Source organism: Dendrobates tinctorius, unplaced genomic scaffold (genome assembly GCF_039654945.1).
Source record: "Dendrobates tinctorius isolate UK_male_01 unplaced genomic scaffold, ASM3965494v1 ptg000030l, whole genome shotgun sequence".
In the NCBI taxonomy this organism is placed as follows: domain Eukaryota; kingdom Metazoa; phylum Chordata; class Amphibia; order Anura; family Dendrobatidae; genus Dendrobates; species Dendrobates tinctorius.
The window spans coordinates 30,671,670-30,693,363 of NW_027361698.1; the positions used below are offsets into that span (position 1 = coordinate 30,671,670).

The window sequence follows — 21,694 nt, forward strand, 5'->3', positions numbered from 1 at the left end:
TGCTTCATCTGTGTCAGACGGGAAGACAAGAAAGGCACTAAAGTCTGTATTTACCCACTCATTTGGTTTGAATACATCGGTGTCCATGACTTCCTGTCGCAAGGTCTTTTGTGCCATACTAAGGCCAGGAATTGAAATTTGGACAAGGTAGGACTGACCCACCAGCATACCATGGGATTCTGAAGTGAGTGAGGCTCTGAAACAGCAACAATGGGCTTTGAAAGGAGATGTCTGCTATCAAATAGCCTATGGTTATAAGCTTTGTTACTTAAAAAAAATCAAACTGAGTATTACTTATGCACCCAACTTATGCACAAAGGGTCTACTGCTGCCGTGGTCTCTGTCTGCAGCACTGACATCACCTTCCCTGGTCTGCCCATGTAAACGTCATGAGCTAATGAGGTCACTGATTGGCTGCAGTGTTGTCAACTTGACATAACAGCTTCAGCAGAAACTGGGGCAAAGCAGAGACTGGTGTTAAGCCCCCGTCACACACAGCGATCTCGCTAGCGAGATCGCTGCTGAGTCACAAGTTTTGTGACACAACAGCGATCTCACCAGCGAGATCACTGTGTGTGACACTTACTAGCGACCGGCCCCCCTGCCGGTTATCGCTGATCATCCTGGAATGGCCAGGACAATTTTTTGATCGCTGGTCTCCCGCTGGCCAGCACGCATCGCTGCGTGTGGCAGGCGGGAGACCAGTGATCAGCAAGCTGGCGCTGGTAACTAAGGTACACAACGGGTGTCTAAGCAGTGTGCAGCTCTTAGTAACCTGATGTGTACCTTAGTTACCAGTGCGCTGGTGCAGGGAGCTGGTATCCAAGGTACACATCAGGTTTCGCTGCTTAGAAACCCGATGTGTACCTTGGTTACCAGCTCCCTGCACCAGCGCGCTGGTAACTAAGGTGCACAGTGGGTAACTAAGCGACGTGCGTCGCTTGTTACCCACGTGCCGCTGGTGCTGATCGCTGGTGAAGCTGCCTGTTTGGCAGCTCACCAGCGATCATGTAGCGACACACCAGCGATCCTGACAAGGTCATATCGTTGTAGGGATCGCTGTTGCATCGCTATGTGTGACGGGGCCCTTAGACCCATGGAAAGATAAGTAATGCTCAGTTTTTTTAATTACTACTAAAGCTTATAGCCATAAGTTTTCTGAAATAAGACAATCTCTTCTAAGCAACGACAGCCAATTGATTGCTACAAAAGTCTATTTCTTAGGAGAGTCACAAATAATTCATTTGACCTTATTAGGGTATGTGTCCATGGTCAGGATTCCGAGCCCTTTGGAAGCAATGGACACTCGCCCCACCCATAGCACTGCCCCCTTTTGTATGCGCGGTGATTCCGCATGTGTTCATTGAACACATGCGGAATCACCGCATCCTATACATAGACTGTGCTCAGTCACCGCAAGATAAATAGGCATGCTGAGGCCTATAAAGACGCGCCGCATGTCCGGTTACGCAGGTTTGTCACTCGCGTCTTTGTACGCATAGTGGAGATGGGATTTCATAAAATCCCCCCCACTATGCTGTAAAATCTGGCGCTGTGGATTGGACACTGTGGCTGTATGCAGCATCCAATCTGCAGAAAATCCTGACCGTGGAAACATACCCTAAATGATTTGTCTTGTAAATTCAACAATAACAAAAATTAAGATTCAATAAATTGAGATTGAGCCATGAGGGTGAGGAATAATGACAGTAATGCTCAGACAGCTTTTCAGTTTGAGTTAATGAGATAATTCCCTAAAATCTAAGTTTTCTGAACCAAAGTAAATATCAGGTAACTAAGCGCACGTCACTTAGTTACCCACTGTGTACCTTGAATACCAGCTCCGAGCGCGAGCACGCAGGTATCCAAGGTACACAGCGGGTAACTAAGTGACGCGCGTGCTTAGTTACCCAATATTTACCTTGGATACCAGCTCCCAGCGTCTGCTTACAGCGCTGGGAGCTCGCTGATTGTTGGTCTCCCGCTGCCACACGCAGCTATGCATGCTGGCCAGCAGGAGACCAACGATCAAAAAATGGCCCAGGACACTCCTGCACGATCAGCGATACCGGGCGGGGGGGGCCGGTCGCTGATGCATGTCACACACAGCAATATCGCTGGCGAGATCGCTGTTGCGTCACGACATCAGCGATCTCGCTAGCGATCTCGCTGTGTGTGACGGGGCCTTTAATCAAAAAACTTTAACTAAGTAACTTAAGTACTCAGAGCATGTCCTAATCTCCAGTTTTGAAGATCAGACTTGGCCATTAAAGTCTACTGGGATCCTTGAAACACAGATAATACTATGGAGACATACATTGTACACCCCAGTTTCATCAGTTTTTAATTGATACATGGTTAAGAGTCATGGGATAGCGAAAGTTAAGGCAGTCTGCTTACTACAGTAAAATAAGTATGAGAAACAACTGGTGCAGCTAGGATGACACATGACATGAGAAAGAATTAGTCCATTTCCCTCAGATGGTAACATTGACACAAATGTGTGAATCTAGCCAAAGTCTCAAAGTCAGCGTAAAAGTATTGATACTGTGACTCTAAAGCCCCCGTTACACACTGCGAAATCGCTAGCAATATCGCTGTAAAGTCACCGATTTTGTGACGTTGCAGCGATATTGCTAGTGATATCGCTGCATGTGATACTTACCTCCGACCGGCTCCCCCACTGGTTATCGCTGATCGCGCGAGAAGCTGCTGGATCATTCCTCGTCGGCCACTTCCTGCGGCGCTTCCTGCTGTGACGACGAGCGACGCGTGGAGCCGGGCGGGAGGACGCAGGATCGCCTCGTCTGACAGGTAAGTAGCGACCCCCCGTCCCCAGCGATGTCGCTAGTGAGATCTGCCTGTGTGGCAGCTCGCTAGCGACCACCTAGCGATGCACCAGCGATCCTGACCGGGTCATATCGCTGGTCGGGATCACTGGTCCATCGCTAGGTGTAACGGTACCCTAAAGGAACATATGAAAGATAAGAAAGAAGAGAAGGAGAGAAAAAGAATGCATGTGAATGTTTGTATACAGTATATGTGGCTAGATATGAAGAACAGTTCTCCATAATTTCCAAAATGTGGGGTGGTATCTTATCCTAGGATGTAGAGTGACAAAAGCCTATAAGAAATCACAACCTACCTAGATGACCATGTAGTACTTGGTTTCTACTGATTTAATGGTTCTTATTTTTTACCTAGAATGATTTGGCAATATTAAAGGGAATTTGTCACCAGGTTTATGCTCCTATAACTGAGAAGAGCATGATACTGGGGCATGCTCTGTTTTTGATAAAATAACTGTTTTATCTGCTGGAGATAATAACAAATAATCTTTATTTTTATATAGCGCCAACATATTCCACAGCGTTTTAAGGTACTGTCACACTTAGCGATGCACCAGTGATCCCGACAACGATATGGATCGCTGGTGCATCGCTAAGTGGTCGCTAGTGAGCTGCCACACAGGCAGATCTCACCAGCGACATAGCAGCAGTCGGGGGTCGCTACTTACCTGTCAGACAAGACGATCCTGACGTCCTCCCGCCTGCGTCCACGTGTCGCTCGTCAGTGCCACAGGAAGCCCAGCAGGAAGCTGACGACGAGAAACGGCCCAGGCCGTTCTCGCGCGATCAGCGATAATCAACAGGGGAGCCGGTCGGAGGAGAGTGTCACACATAGCGATATCGCTAGCAATATCGCTGCTATGTCACAAAACCAGTGATGTTACAGCGATATTGCTAGCGATATCGCTTAGTGTGACGGGGCCTTTACAGTTTTGCACACATTATCATCGCTCTTCCCAATGGGGCTCACAATCCAAGTTCCTATCAGTATTTCTTTGGAACATGGGAGGAAATCGGAGTACCTGAAGGGAACCCACGCAAACACGAGAAAACATACAAACTCCTTTCAGATGTTGGCCTTGGTGGGATTTGAGATTTGAACCCGGGACTCCAGTGCTGCAAGATTTAGCAGTTCGCGGAATGCAGAGCTCTGTGTAACTGTGCCCCCTACTTAATTTAGTCTTTCTGTATACATTGTGCAAAGGCAGAATGTGAATGTCACCAATCAGTGGTGGGGCAGAGTTTTACAGAACTAATGAATATGGAGGACTACTGCACATATTGTGACAGCGAGCACGCTCTAATTCTGGTTTCTGCCTGTCTTTGTCCTCCGCAACAGCGGCTTCAATGTGTAAAAGAGGTGTTGAATCAAGAAGACAGCATGTGTGCGTCACAGTGCACTCTTCATCTCACTGAAGCCACTTACTTGACTTCCTGGTGCATTGAGCGGTGGCCACAGACAGGCAAGATCCAAGCATCAAAATAAGCTTGCAGCCACATTGTATGCACACCAGAACTGACACTTGGCGCACACTAGTGTTAGTGTGCAAGTGAAGACATGCAAGCTGATTGTAGACAGTGCTGGCTATTATCCTTAGCTATCTCAATGAGTCCATATATATCAGCAAACAAGTGTTTGACTGAGGCCATGGTCTCACGTTCAGTATTTTACATCAGTATCTCTAAGCCAAAATCAGGAGTGGAACATCAGAGGAAAAGTATAATAGAAACCACTTCTGTATTTATCACCCACTCCTGGTTTTGACTTTCACGACTGATGTAAAATACTGAGCAAATACTGAACAGGTGAACGTGGCCTAAAGCTACCATACACCATAAAAAGCTGTCTGATTGTTTGGTCAGTTGTTATCTCGCTTGACTGTTCCATGCACAGGGAGAGCTCGCTTTGCCAAGTGCTCCCATGTTCTCTATGAGCAAGTCGCTGTTAGATATCTCTGGCAGCAGCTTATCACTTAAAGAACAAAATAATCAGCAGTCAGAAATTAGAGATTCTGGGTCCTTATCTCTCCTGACCACTGACAGTCAGAGGCCCCCCAATACAGCTAAAGGCCCTGTCACACTAAGCGAGATCGCTAGCGATATCGCTTAAGCGACACCGATTTGATAATGCAACTGCGACATCGTCAGCGATATCGCTGTGTGTGACATGTAGCGGCGATGTGGCCCCTGCTGCGATGGCGCTGATTGTGCTCGAACATCCTGGCTCATTTTTTGATCGTTGGCGTCCCGCTGGTGAGCCTGAATCGCTGAGTTTGACACCCTTTATGAACGACGAGCGGGACTAGGTCTTCTTTTGTAACACCCCTCAGCTCCGATTGGTAGCCTCTACAACACCTCAGCATAAAAGAAAACGTAAAACTGCATCCCCATCCATTGTTCCTGCGCGCTTTGTGGATTACTCCAACGTTCTGGTGCTAGTCCTCTGTGCGTTGCACGAGGATACTATATCTTGTGTGGGTTTTTCTGCGATCCTGTCAGAGTCGCTACTGCGCTTCTTGGAATTTATACTTCTGGATTTTTGATTTTCCCTTGCAAGGTACATATTGTTTGTAATGTTTTGTTATGACTTTTTTTTCCTTTTTATGCTGTATCTTAACACATCCTTTTTGTTTTTGTTTTTTTTTTGTTTTGCCACGCCCACCCCTGCAATTTTTAGATCTTTGTTGTGTTAACGTTTAGAGGTAATCTATTTGTTATATTTGATCCTCCATTAACATAGGATTACCCTGCAATCTTTTGACTGCCGCTCCCACTCGCCGCCATTTTAGGCTCTTTGCTGCGTAACCTTTTATAAGCTCTCTGTTATTTCACTGTTAACAAATGCAATGTTAACAAAAAACAAGTACTCTTATAAAAATTTCTTTACCTTTTTTTATTAACTTTTTTTATTAACTTCTCTCTTCTTTACCGGGCAGGTTGCACATAATGAACATGAACACCGTGGAGCGTGTGGTTGTGGCAGCTGCATTACTGATGGAGGGAGATCGACAAGAAGAGGCACGGATGGAAGAGAGGCGTTCCAAATGAAAGCGTTGCATGTGGACCAGAGAATGGCTGGAGCAGAGATCCAAATTCACCCACATGCATCTAGTGAGAGAGCTTCAGAAGAATCCTCAGGATTTCCGTAATTATCTACGGATGTCGAAGGAATCATTCAAGCTCTTACTGGAATGTGTGAGGCCACTCATTGAACGGAAGGATACAAAGATGCATGCAGCTGTTTCGGCAGAGGAACGTTTGGCAATCACACTGTGATTCCTGGCAACCGGACGTTCAATGAAAGACTTGCAATTTTCTGCTGCTGTTTCTCGATCACTCCTCAGCATATTAATTCCAGAGACATGCAACGCTATCATCCGCAGTCTACGGAGCTACATGCCTTTTCCAAAATCGGAGGTGGAATGGCAAAAAATTGCATCTGATTTTGAACGTATTTGGCAGTTCCCAAACTGTGGTGGTGCCTTGGATGGCAAAGGTGCGGATCACGCAACCACCTAATAGCGGATCCTATTACTATAACTACAAGGGCTACTTCAGCGTGATCCTCATGGCCCTTGTTAATGCCAATTATGAGTTTATAAACGTCGATGTTGGCATGAACGGAAGGGTTTCGGACGGAGGCGTTTTGGAGCGCACAATTTTTGGGGAGCGCTTGAATAACTGTGAACTGCACTTGCCAACCAACATGGACACAACCGCCAACCTTAACTTTGTTTTTGTGGGTGATGAAACCTTCCCCCTTCATGCGAATCTTTTGAAACCGTACAGACAAAAAAGTTTGACAGAGGAAAGGCGTATTTTTAATTACAGACTGTCAAGGGCACGACGCGTAGTTGAGAATGCCTTCGGCATCATGGCCAACCACTTCAGGCTTTTCCACACAGCAATCAACATGAAGCTGGAATCTATAGACTCGGTGGTGTTGGCCTGTTGTGTTCTTCACAATTTTCTTTGCAAGCGCGATGCTGTAGCTTACAGTCCCCCTGGCTTTGTGGACTCGGACAGCAATGGTGACGTGGTGCTCGGAGAATGACGTGAAAATGATCCCGCTATTGCAGGACTTCAACCAGTCAATCAAGGCAGGAGCAAGGACGATGCAAAGGCCTGCCGAGACAATTACTGCCAATACTTTAACGGGCCTGGTGCAGTGACTTGGCAGCATCAGATACAGTCGGCATTTACACTATTTTTTTGATAATTTTTAATACTTTTCTGGTAATAAAAACAATTTAAATTTAACAAATGCTTTCTTGTTATTTCACTAATATGGGAGAAGGGCAATAAGTGAGTGATGGGGGAAGGAGAAGTAATGGGGAGAGGGCTAATGATGGGTGTGATGGGGAGAGGGGAGTAATGGGGAGAAGCCAAAATGATGGATGTGATGGGGAAGGAGAAGTAATGGGGAGATGGCTAATGATGGTTGTAATGGGGAAGGAGAAATAATGGGGAGAGGGCTAATGATGGGTGTGATGGGGAGAGCGGAGTAATGTGGAGAAGCCAAAATGATGGGTGTGATGGGGAAGGAGAAGTAATTCGGAGATGGCTAATGATGGATGTAATGGGGAAGGAGAAATAATGGGGAGTATGGGTAATGATTGGTGTGATTGGGATAGAGGATTAATACGTATGATGGTTAGAGAGTATATAAACAAATTTATAAAGAGAATCTGTAGAAATAGAAAACTTGTAATGCCAAGACATATTATGTTACTATGTTGCATCCCCAAAGAGGCCGCATTATAAATAGGATGCACCAGCGTTCCCTATGTTGCACGTGTGCAGTGACATCATGACGCTAAGGTGGGCGGCGTTAACGCGGCCTGGAGGACACATGAGTGACAAAGATGGCGTCCAGGCGTTCTGTACTGTGGGGGGAGCCAGAGGTGCGTTTCTTGGTTCAGCAGTTGGATGCACGGGACTACGAGTGCATAAGACACACCCGTCCCATGCTTCACAAGAAGCAGGTACTACGAAAAACAAGAAGAGGCCTAATACAGAACTTCGGCATCGAGCGGACCACCACGCAGATCCGCAAAAAGTTGGCCGATCTGCGATACCGCTCGAGTCACCGCATCGCCAGCATCCGCACAGAGAACCAAAGGGGACAGGGTGAGTGTTTGTGACCGGATCTGACGAGGTTCTTTTTTTGACTATGGACGTGTACTTTACCGCACCATAACAGACGGAACGCATTGTGCTTTTGAACAGTGTCAGCATGTAAACACGCAGCATGATGGCATTTGCTTTCAGCATTGGTATAAAACATAAAATTGCAGGGGCATTGTTATATATTATACCGAAAGTGAAAGTGAAACTTAAATAAAGTGTCAATGCTTTTTTTTTTCTTTTTTGTTGGTTTTAAATAAACATGCACTTGTAATGATTTTTAAAAAAATTTACATTAATAATTAAAAAAAACTTTTTTAATTTAAAAGTAAAATAAACTTTTAAATGTTAGGCAAGTAGTTAAAGATTAATAAAGAAAAAAAAATTGGTTATTGCAGTCATTTAAAGCACACTTGTAAAAAAGTACCCCATAAAGTTATAAATTGGGAAGAGCAAGTATACTCGTTAGGATTGTATAATAGTATATGATTTATGCGGTATTAGGATGCTGGTGAGGATTTAACTACTCGCTTCACAATAATCGGCACAGCGTTGTTTTCAAAATCAAAAAAAGCATTTAACAGACAGATAACAATAGAATGTTTTTTCTCTCTCTAGGACCACCATCACCAACAACTCCGCCGTCTTGGTCACCACCACCATCAGCCCCACCATCTCCAGGGGATCCCTCAGCTCCACCACCAACTCCTTCGCCTGCTGCCAGCCCGCCCCCACAGGCGATATTCTCTCCTGCCTCACTCCGTGATATGGGTACAGGCTCTCCATCCGGTGATTAAACTACGTATTATTAGATGAAAAAAGTTGGAATTTAAACCTTTGGGTTTGGAAAGGATGGAGGACTGTCGAGTAATATTTTCTTTTTTGTCCCCTAGCCGGGGATGCCACTGGATCCGGGTGGGCTATTAGCCCCTCACCAGAGGGACCAGAGCCGCCACAATACTGTAAGTATTAAAACTACAACGATGTACCTTTATTTTGTTGTTTATAAATTACTGACTGGTTTACTTTTACCATTTCATCAACAGAAATACCCACTGCACAGGCCCTGCTGGCATCTCACCGGCGGATGAGGGCAGCCATGGCAGTGACTCTGTCAGCTATGGATGTTCATGGAGTGATGTTGGAGAGGTTCGTGGCGGGCCTACAAGAGGGTGGCAGTCGCATTTAGTTTTTTTTCTTTTGTTGAAAATTTTTGAAAAAAGATTAACAAAAAAATATAGATATAATATATATTTATATTTAAAATATATATATATATATATATTTAAATTTAATATACGCAGCTGTGTCAAATTATTTCTAAATGATGAGTTAGTTTGGCACACGTCCTGGTACGTGTAATGTCTTTTATTGGGAACACATAAACTTGCATTGGCGTTCAACTGGCGTCTTTCAGTTTTTAGCGCTATTGTGACCGCGGACTATAAAAGAAATGCTGTCCATTTTTTATTTTAACACTGCTGGTACTACCATGAATGCGGGTAATCCCATGACTCTTTGTACTCCCATGACTCCCATTATATCTGGGCATCTTGAACTTCTGCACAGCCAACATGGCGGCCATGACCATCCCTTAACCCTTCCCATAACACATAGTGTGTGCTGACTAGATCAAAGTAGATGAAAGATAAATATAACATTTTTAATTTTGTACAAAAAATTGAGGAAATAACTAAAAAACAAAAGAAAAGCAGACCAGTAATCAGTTGAAAAATAACATTTTTATTAAAATAACAAAAACAATTAATTGAAAAAATAAATTGACAACAGAAAACTTGACAAAATCTTCCCCCTACTACAACTGTTGGTAATATGTTTCGTTGTCATTACCACGTTGCCTTGGCGGTGTATAAAAAAAGGGTGGGGTAACATGGCTTGGATTCTGCTGGGGGTCTATCCCCCTCCTCATAGTTGTTTCCAGAGGATCTGGATTGTGTGGCCAAGAGTACATCGGATTATGATGTCTGTCCATGACACCAGACGTGTCAGTGAGTTTCCTGGTTGCTGCTTGTCTCAACAACTCTAGCATGACAGCATGAACACGCTGTATTGGATCGAATGATGGTAGCTTCTCATTTGCATAGTACGCAAAGCCGGTAATCTGGGGTTGGTTCTGCGGTGTCGTTAGGACTTTTGTTGCAAGTTGTATCAATTCTGGAGTAGCCGAGGTGGGGGCCTTCCTTTTTCTACCAGAAAATGTCAGTCGCCTCGGCACCGATGAGGATGGTTTCTCTACAGTTTCCTCTTCTTGTACCATTGCCACGCTGTCTTCTTCAGGCATGATTGACGGTGTTGTGTAGACATCCTCTTCTGTGTCCTGCGTGAACAGTAATTGCATGTTACATCACAAAACAAAAGAAAGTTATCATCACACTATAACATTTATCATCAGTCAAAAGCGTTCATGTTAACTGCAAAATAATGTGAGGACGGGACTAGTATCAATGGTTATTAACTGTCCTTCAACGGTATGTGAAATGGATAGGCCGAAAACGGAAAACTTGATTAATTAACAGTACATGAAGGGATAACTTTTGGTATGTTGTATATTTATCCAATTTAGTTCAAATTTTCTACTCCACTTGGGCATGTACATTGCAATGTTTATTACAAGAAAAAAAGGTACTTACATCTCCGACAGGGGAGTCCTGCTGGATCACAGGGTCCGGTGCCAACATAGAAGCCATTTTTCTTGGTACTTCTTGGTCCCTTGTGAAAGCAAGAACATCAAAGTACCACAATTTGGGGACATATACATCTTCAGACCCGGCTCCCGACTTGCTTGAATTCTCCACTTTGTTAAGTTCTTTTCTGTATACAGTGCGGAGGCCCTGAATCCCTTTTTTGACCGCTGATTCATCCACTGGCTCATTGGGATAATGTTTTTTCGAAAGCTCAACCCGTTTTTGGTACGCCTCCTTCTTTTTTATCCTGTTACTGTAATCCACAGACTTTATTTTCCACAAGCAAGGCATCGAGCGGTACATCTCAATGAAGTCACGCAGGAAATCTTGCTTATCGGCCATCTGAAATAAAAAATAAAAAAGGAATCAGTGAGAATGGCCAAATACATGTAACATTTGTTTTATTTAAAGGTATGATTAAATAAAATTCAGATTTGGCCTACAAATGTAAACACAGCTGTGATCATAAAACGGCGGTGGTGGGCGTGGCAGGAAAAGTAAAAGGCTGCCCAAATAAAATTCAAATATGGCCTGCAAATGTTAGCACATCTGTGATCATAAAATGGCTGTGGTGGGCACGGCAGGAAAAAAAATGGCTGCCCATCCCAAAGCGGCCCCTACCATGGCTGCGGTATATAAAACCATATATAAATGTTGAATAAAGTTCTACAAAGTAAAATGCCACAAACTTAATAAAAAACAGAAACAGTGCCTACCTTACAAGACAGATTAAAAATCCTGAAGGAATAAATCCGGGGCAAACGCAATAGCGGCTCAGACTGGATCGCTGGAGCTGCAAAGCTGAAGGCTAGCAGGACGCAATATGGAATGATGCTGCTGGAAATCCGTATGAACCACAGCGCTCAAGAACAATGGAAGGGAGCGCTAATACGTCGTCTTTTATGACGCAGTCATCCAATCACCAAGCGAGAGCTTACAGTGACCACCAATCTGTGCAGAGGGGCGTGGAAAAGGTAGCGCTCAATCACGCCTATCGAGGTCTGGGTCTTTTAACAATACATGCTGTGTGACAGGTCCCAACGACCTCCAAGGTCGTTATACAGATCGCTGATCGCTGGTGTGTCGTTTATGAGATCTGCCTGTTTGACATCTAACTAGCGACCGTGTACCGATGCACAAACGATCGCTGCCAGGTCGTGTCGTGTCGTGATCGCTGGTGCGATCGCTTAATGTGACAGGGCCTTACGACCATCAGCCAAACCTTCAGCTATTGGTAGGTTGGGTTATCTTTAGTCTGTGCATTTTCAGGATATGTGCACATAATACTGAGTTTTTCAGGACTTTTGGCATCAGTTTTCATTAAAATTGTAATTAGTAAACTAATGAGTTGCTTACAAGCGGAAGGTACTGGAAGAATGGGCCAGTCAATTCTTATAATCACTAAGCATCTTTGGAAAACTTAAGCATTTAAAGGAAACTCAAAAGATTGACAGTATGAACAGAAAGCTGTTTTAACATTGTATTTTATACGTTCTTTCTGTTTCACATTCATTTAATGCTTTTTCAGGCGGGCTACGGAGGTGATCTTCCAGAATAACATGGTATGTGCATATACCCTTAAGCCCCCCGTCACACATAGCAATCTCGCTAGCGAGATCGCTGCTGAGTCACAAGTTTTGCTGGTAACTAAGGTAAACAGAGGGTTTCTAAGTGCCGCGCGCCCCTTAAAAACCCAATGTGTACCTTGGTTACCAGCTCCCTGCACCAGGGCGCTGTTAACTAAGGTACACAGTGGGTAACTAAGCAACGTGCGTCGCTTGTTACCCTCCTGTCGCTGGTGCTGATCGCTGGTGAAGCTGCCTGTTTGGCAGCTCACCAGCGATCACGTAGCGACACACCAGCGATCCTGACAAGTTCATATCGTTGTTGGGATCGCTGGTGCATCGCTATGTGTGACGGGGCCCTTAGTCTAAGTTACCAGTAGGGAATGTGATCATTTAAAGAGCCTATGGGCAGCATGAAGGTCACATACAGTCCTGTCTGTACCCCGAGTGATAAACTGACTAACGCAAGTAAAACATTCATGAGAGCATTTTATGTCTTATTTGAGAGATTTTATGTGTGTATAAAATAGATAATACAACACATAAATATAACTTATGTTTGTACTTTAGAGAAAATTATCTTAATTAGTTGAGACCTTCGTTTATACAGAACATTCTTTCAATTCACCAAAAGAAAAATTCTCAATGTTTCCATTTTAATTTACTAAAAAAGTGATTTTCTTTTAAGGATGGACTCTTACAACAGTGAAGCAGTAATAAAGCAAACGAGAGTAATGATCATCATATGAGCGGCAATGTAAATTAAAATTACTGTAGACAAGTAAACTTCAGCTTCATTTAGGTCTTTAGTGCATCTGCCATACATCAAAGGGAGATGAGTAATCGAGTATTCAATCATATTATAATATCAAATATTTGCTTTAAAACAGCAAACAATATAAAAATTACACTTACAAGTAACATGCAGGTGCAGGTCTGAGCCATGCCATACTCACCATGTTCTTTCATCTTCTGCAGGACATATAAAGTGTTTGTAGAAACTATGGTCATCTATTATAAGAAGATATTGTTGGTCCCTGGCACTAAAGTAAAAATGCAATCTCTTTAACTTTCAACTAATTTAACTTTTTTTAGTATGTTTTAACTGTTACATTTTGTTCACCCTTCAGTTGTCTGAATATGGCTCATCCAAAGGGAGCAGCAAGTCTAATACATCCGGACAAGTCTATTCCGGTTACAAATTTGCTTAAAAATATTTATTATTCTGTACAAAATAGGAAAAAACTTGACGATGTGAACATCCTATGTATTGTACTTTTTAGACGAAGATAGCATTATATGGATATGGTCATTAGCTGAGATATGGCATTTTTGCTGGTGGGCGGTTACAGGAAGAGCCTGATTGTCATTACAGCATGGGATCACAGCTGATTCTTTTTGTGAGGCAAAACATTTCCCTGCCTGTTTTTAATTAATGTTTTACCTCACAGAAGAATCAACTGTGATCTAGTGCTGTCCTGTCTGTATACTCTCTGTTGAATCCTCCCCTGCTCAGGAGCTGTGGTATGATCAGACCATGTCTCTGTATGCTCAAACACAGCCATTACACAGTCCACAGCAGGGGCACATATATAAGATTATCTCAGAATAGGAACTTTTTTTTAAAGACATCAAATTGTGCAACTTATTATTATTCAATGGTCTATTGATTTAAATATTGATTAAAATACACTTTGTTTGTGGGAAAGCCCCCTTCACATGTCTACTTAAAAAAGTATGTGTAAGATGGTCCATTTTTTACTATCAGTGTGACTTTCTGTTGGCCTTGCATGGATTCCATCTGTATGACACCTGTGTGCCGTCTGTGTGCACCAACTGTGTGACACGAACTGGAATAGAATGCAAAATAGAAATCACAGATGTTTAGGTGTTAAAAATGTGCAAATAGATAGGTATGGGGTAGATTGAGAGCTAGATAGATAAATATGGGGTGGATACATAGCTTAATAGATAAATATGGGGTGGATACATAGCTAGCTAGATATCCATCAGATATATAATTAGTGCCATGCATGTGTAGCTAACTGTACATTTATTAAGCTAATAAATGACATGGAGGAGTTCCCCCTATTTTTGATAACCAGCAAAGATAAAACAGACAGCTGTGAGATGATATTATCAGGCTGTGAAGGTTCATGGTTATTGGACCCTTCACAACCTAAAAAATATCAGTCAGCAGCCACCGCACAAGCCATCACATTAGATGAGCCAATTCTGGCACTTTGCCATGGCTATTTTGGATACTCTGGTATGTTGGCAACCAGGGAAATAGTAGTTGCCATTGATATCAGCTGTGATTTGTCAAAAATCACAGCTGGCATCAAGCACCAGAGATAGTAATGAAGAGGTGTCTATCAGACACCTCCATTACCAACCCAGTAATCAAATGTAAAAAAGCACAAAAAAATACTTTATTTCGATAAACACTCCCCCACATTTTCCCTGGTTCACCAATTTATTAAAAAAGAAAAAAAAACATGCAGGGCTGATGTAGTCCAGAGAATGCAATGTAGTCCACAAATGGAAACCTGAAAAACATAAAAAGAAAGAAAGAAAAGCAAGATACTGTCCCTTGTTCACCAATTTATTAAAAAAAAAGTTCCCACGCAGAACCAGCATAGTCCAGTGATTCTCACAACGTTCCTCGAATCCAGCACTAGCGACTGAAGACTTTGTCAAATTCCCTGTACTACGTCAGATCTGCATGGGTTTTGTTTAATAAAAAGGTGAACCAGGGAAAAGATGGTTTGGTGTTTATTCAAATAAAGTATTTTTTTGTGCGTGCGTGAGTTTTTTTGATTACTGTGTTACAATGTAGGCTGTCTGATAGACACCTCTTCATTTCTAACACCAGGGCTGATGCCAACTGTGATTTTTGACAAATCACAGCTGACATCAACCTCAACTACCATTATCCCAACTGCCCACACACCAGAGCAATTGGGAAGAGCTGAGGCCCATCCGAGCTACTTCTGAGGAGGCTGCAGCCTGGTATTTTAGGCTGGGAAGGGCCCAATAACCACGGACCTTCCCAGTATGATATTAGCTCATAGGTGTCTGCTTTACCTTAGCTGGTTATCAAAAATGGGAAGGGACCCACGTGCATTTTTTTCATTTATTTATTAGGTTAATACATGAACATTAAACTGCACATGAAAGGAACTAATTGTATATCTCACCTCACAGATATCTATTTAACCTTTATCTGTCTATTCATGTACAGCTGTGCTCAAATGTTTACATACCCTGCCAGAATTTTTGCTTTCTTGGCCTCTATTCAGAAAATATGAATGATAACACCAAAACTTTTTCTCGACTCATGGTTAATGGTTGTGTGAAATCATTATTGTCAAACTACTATGTTTTCTCTTTTTAAATCATAATGACAACCCAAACATCCAAATGACCCTAATCAAAAGTTTACATACCCTGGTGATTTTGGACTGATAACATGCACAGAAGTAGACACAAATGGGTTTGAATGGGTACTAAAGAAAACATCTTCACCTGTGACCTGTGACAATGCCCTGAAAATTGTTTGGGATGCAAAGAAAAACCCACAAATATCATCAGCTGAAATACTGGACTCTCTAAAAACTAGCAATGTGGCTGTTTCAAGATGCACAATAAGGAGGCACTTGAAGAAAAATGGGCTGCATAGTCAAGTCACCAGAATAAAGCCATTACTGTGAAAATGCCACAAAATATCTCACCTACAATACACAAAACAGCACAGAAGCAAAGAGACAAGCCTCAAATCTTTTGGGACAAGGTAATTTGGAGTGATGAGAGTAAAATTGAACTTTTTGGCCACAACCATAAACGTTACATTTGGAGAGAGGTCAACAAGGCCTATGATGAACGGATCACCATTCCTACTGTAAAGCACGGAGGTGGATTGCTGATGTTTTGGGGATGTGTGAGCTACTTGGGTACAGGAAACTTTGTCAAAGTTGAAGGAAAGATGAATGCAGCGCATTATCAGCAAATACTGGAGGCAAATTTGCAATCATCAGCCCAGAAGCTGAGCATGGGATGTACATGGATGTTCCAACATGACAATGATCCAAAACAAAAGGACTAGTCTACCTGTCAGTGGCTACATGTAACCAAAAAGAACAAGTGGAGTATCAATGAACCACAGGAAAAGAGTAGTATACAATATAGAAAATACATCTTTATTAAGTTTAAAAATCAAACATTCATGATACATGAAGTATTTAAGAGTACACTCCTGAAAGGACACACAAACATAATAATGGTGCAAATGTAATTATGACGACCCCCCACTATCCAAAATATGACAGGTTACTAGAATAAACCCAAATGGTAATAAACCATAGATATACAGGGGCCTCAATATATAAGCATCGCTAGCTACAAATCACTACCTACACCATATCAGGGTAGTGCTCAGAGTGAATACCCAAATAATCACATATTATGTCCTCACTTACCCATATTGCCTCTATGCCCAGAGTGAACGTCACACTGTCGCCCCGACACGCGTTTCGCCACTGCTTTTTCAAGGGGGAGGTGTCTGCCTGTACTGCTGGTCCATATTTATGCCTAAGATCACAGGTGCCGGTAATCGGGACGGCGCGTGCGCAGTGCGGTCGGGCAACGCAAACACAATGATCCGCCGCCATCAGTGAAGTCGCGCGCATATGTGGTCAATCACCAGCCATATGACGTCAATATTATGCGTGCGACTCATAATAGATGGCTGGAGCATAGCGCGCCGAGGCCAGCCACACCGCGCACGCGCACTGGATCGCTGCCATTTTCTTGTAGATCAACTGCAGGCTGCCATAATGGAGGGGTCTCTCTCTAAATAAAGTAGCTATTTCTCGGCTTTGCAAAACTATCAGTTTATACGCACACAAGGTTCTTTAATATATACAAAAAATAGGAAGCTAAGATCGATCACAATCCTCATGCCAAGTCATAATCACTTTCTTACGTAACAGAATACCAAGAGTTTATAAATAAATTATTAGTCAGGCTGAATATGGGAGGAGTGGCCACCAGCAATACTGCTCTAAATGTGCATTTAAAATAATCATTACTATATCCATTATAGAATAATCAATATTAAAATAATGGATTTGAACAAATACCATACATCAATAGATATACTACACACAAAAAGACGTGGCCACTTTCCCCATATTCCATCCTAGACCAGCAAAAAGGTATCTAATTTGACCAATCTATATTGCAGTATATAAAGGAGTGGGAACATCACAGGTACTTCAAATTCCCACTTAAATCGATATATATTACAAGATTTATGATGAAACAATCCAAAAACAAACTGTCACATGACAAAATGTTCAAGTCAAATATTACTAAAAACAAAAAATGAAAGAAGGACATATATCCTATACTTATGGCTTCATAATACATAGATCGATCAGTAGTAAGAAGCTCATTCAAGAGAGAAACCCCCACATTCAAAGAGCCCCTTCAATCCCCAAAAAAAAAAAAATTCAATTATATTATATTGAGTTGACACAATCTCTCAAATACATTATCCTTTCCAATACATGGTCGGGAGTGTTGAGATCCAGCGAACAATTCTGCTCATTTGAAGAGCGTATCCGTCGCGATCCGGCTCATTATTCCAACAATGAAATTTCGAGCATATAGATATTGAGGCCCCTGTATATCTATGGTTTATTACCATTTGGGTTTATTCTAGTAACCTGTCATATTTTGCATAGTGGGGGGTCGTCATAATTACATTTGCACCATTATTTGCCGCTATTGATGATTTGTATTATTGTGACTTCACACTGTTTGTGTGTCCTTTCTGGAGCGTACTCTTAAATACTTCATGTATTATGATTATGAATGTTTGATTTTTAAACTTAATAAAGATGTATTTTCTATATTGTATACCACTCTTTTCCTGTGGTTCATTGATACTCCACTTGTTCTTTTTGGTTACATGTTGTTAGGAGTACTCCCCATTTATTCTATGTCCATACATTAGGGGGAGTTAATATAGTTTTTCATCAGCTCCTGGCCAAATATGATTATTATACATGTTTTGACCCTTTTGTTTATACTGTCATTGGCTACAGCAGAACAAAGTGAAGGTTCTGTAGTGGCCATCTCAGTCTCCTGACCTCAATATCATTGAGCCACTTTGGAGCAATCTCAAGCACGCAGTTCATGCTAGACAGTCCAGGAATTTACAGGAACTGGAGGCTTTTTGCCAAGAACAGTGGGCAGCTCTACCATCTGAGAAAATAAAGAACCTCATCCACAACTACCACAAAAGATTTCAAGCTGTCATTGATGTTAGAGGGGCAATACATGGTATTAAGAAATGGGGTATGTGAACTATTGATCAGGTTCATTTCTCTTTCGTCTGTCAACTCAATAATGCAGCCCATTTTTCTTCAAGTGCCTCCTTAATTTGTACCTTCAAACCAGCCACACTGCTAGTTATCAGAGAGTCCAGTATTTGAGCTAATGTTATTTGTGGGTTTTTATTTGCATCCTGAATAGTGTTGAGCATTCCGATACCGCAAGTATCGGGTATCGGCCGATACTTGCTGTATCGGAATTCCGATACCGACTTCCGATATTTTTTCAATATCGGAAGTCGGCATCGGAATCGGAAGTTCAAAGTTGATTGACAGCCGAAATGACGTCATCATGATGCGCGGTGTGTGCGCATCATGATGCGCCGTCATTTCGGGCCTTCCGGGGTCTCTGCCGGCCTGCCGGGGGGCTGTGTGGACTGCCCGGGGTCTGTACCGGCCTGCCGGGGGGCTGTGCCGGCCTGCCGGTGGTCTGTGCACCCTGTGGGGGTCTGTACCGGCCTGCCGGGGGGCTGTGCCGGCCTGCCGGGGGGCTGTGCTGATGTCCGGGGGTCTGTGCAAGCATCGTCCGATGGGACTATAAGTCCCATCTGGCGATGCCTGCTACCATGACAGTGATTGACACATTAGCCAATGATGGGACAGTAGTAGTCCCATCATCCGGCTAATGTGTTAAATGTTAAAAAAAAAAAAGAAAAATACTACATACATACTACATACATACTACATGCATGCTACATACATACTACATGCTACATACATACTACATATATACTACATGCATGCTACATACATACTACATGCTACATACATACTACATATATACTACATGCATGCTACATACATACTGCATGCTACATACATACATACTACATACATACCACATATATACTACTACATACATACCACATATATACTACATACATACTACATGCATACTACATACATACTACATACATACTACATACATACCACATATATACTACATACATACTACATGCATGCTACATACATACCACATACATACTACATACATACTACATACATACTACATGCATGCTACATACATAACACATATATACTACATGCATGCTACATACATACTACATGCTACATACATACTACATATATACTACATACATACTACATACATACTACATGCATGCTACATACATACTACATGCTACATACATACTACATATATACTACATGCATGCTACATACATACTACATGCTACATACATACTACATATATACTACATACATACTACATACATGCTACATACATGCTACACACATACTGCATGCTACATACATACTACATACATACTACATACATACTACATACATACCACATATATACTACATACATACTACATGCATGCTACATACATACCACATACATACTACATACATACTACATGCATGCTACATACATAACACATATATACTACATGCATGCTACATACATACTACATGCTACATACATACCACATACATACTGCATACATACTACATACATACTACATGCATGCTACATACATACTACATGCTACATACATACTACATATATACTACATGCATGCTACATACATACTACATGCTACATACATACTACATATATACTACATACATACTACATACATACTACATGCATGCTACATACATACTACATGCTACATACATACCACATACATACTACATACATACTACATGCTACATACATACTACATATATACTACATGCATGCTACATACATACTGCATGCTACATGCATGCTTCATACATACTACATACATACTACATGCTACATACATACCACATATATACTACATACATACTACATACAATACATTCATACAATACATACATAGACATACAGTACATATAACATAGAGTAACATACTTACCAATACTTGTCACATTGTTCCCCGAAGCCATTGTCTTTTACGGAATAAATATTAACATAACAAACCACAAAAATACTCACCCACGATCCGAAGCAGTCCATGAGTGTGTCCCACGACGATCTTGGGTAGAGAACTGCAGCATCAGCTGATGCTGCCGTTCTCTACGGGCTGCAGGAATCCAATGACGGAAGGTAGGTATCCTTCCGCACTGTATTCCTCCGCCACTTAAAAAAAAAAAAGTCCCTAGTCTCACTTTATGCCATTGCTGCGTGGGAAATTCCCAAACAGCAATGGCATAAAGTGAGACTAGGGACTTTTTTTTTTTTTTTAAGTGGCGGAGGAATACAGTGCGGAAGGATACCTACCTTCCGTCATTGGATTCCTGCAGCCCGTAGAGAACGGCAGCATCAGCTGATGCTGCAGTTCTCTACCCAAGATCGTCGTGGGACACACTCATGGACTGCTTCGGATCGTGGGTGAGTATTTTTGTGGTTTGTTATGTTAATATTTATTCCGTAAAAGACAATGGCTTCGGGGAACAATGTGACAAGTATTGGTAAGTATGTTACTCTATGTTATATGTACTGTATGTCTATGTATGTATTGTATGAATGTATTGTATGTAGTATGTATGTAGTATATATGTGGTATGTATGTAGCATGTAGTATGTATGTAGTATGTATGTAGCATGCATGTAGCATGCAGCATGTATGTAGCATGCATGTAGTATATATGTAGTATGTATGTGGTATGTATGTAGCATGTAGTATGTATGTAGCATGCATGTAGTATGTATGTAGTATGTATGTGGTATGTATGTAGCATGTAGTATGTATGTAGCATGCATGTAGTATATATGTAGTATGTATGTAGCATGTAGTATGTATGTAGCATGCATGTAGTATGTATGTAGTATGTATGTAGCATGCATGTAGCATGCAGTATGTATGTAGCATGCATGTAGTATATATGTAGTATGTATGTGGTATGTATGTAGCATGTAGTATGTATGTAGCATGTAGTATGTATGTAGCATGCATGTAGTATGTATGTAGTATGTATGTAGCATGCATGTAGCATGCAGTATGTATGTAGCATGCATGTAGTATATATGTAGTATGTATGTGGTATGTATGTAGCATGTAGTATGTATGTAGCATGCATGTAGTATGTATGTAGTA

At 41.9% G+C, this 21,694-nt stretch overlaps 1 protein-coding gene across 1 annotated transcript in view; it reads right to left on the reverse strand.

The window, feature by feature from the left end:
* Positions 1–21,694, reverse strand: part of PRDM5 (PR/SET domain 5) — a 462,601-nt gene that overhangs the window by 386,441 nt on the left and 54,466 nt on the right. The gene's annotated exons all lie outside the window — the stretch shown is intronic.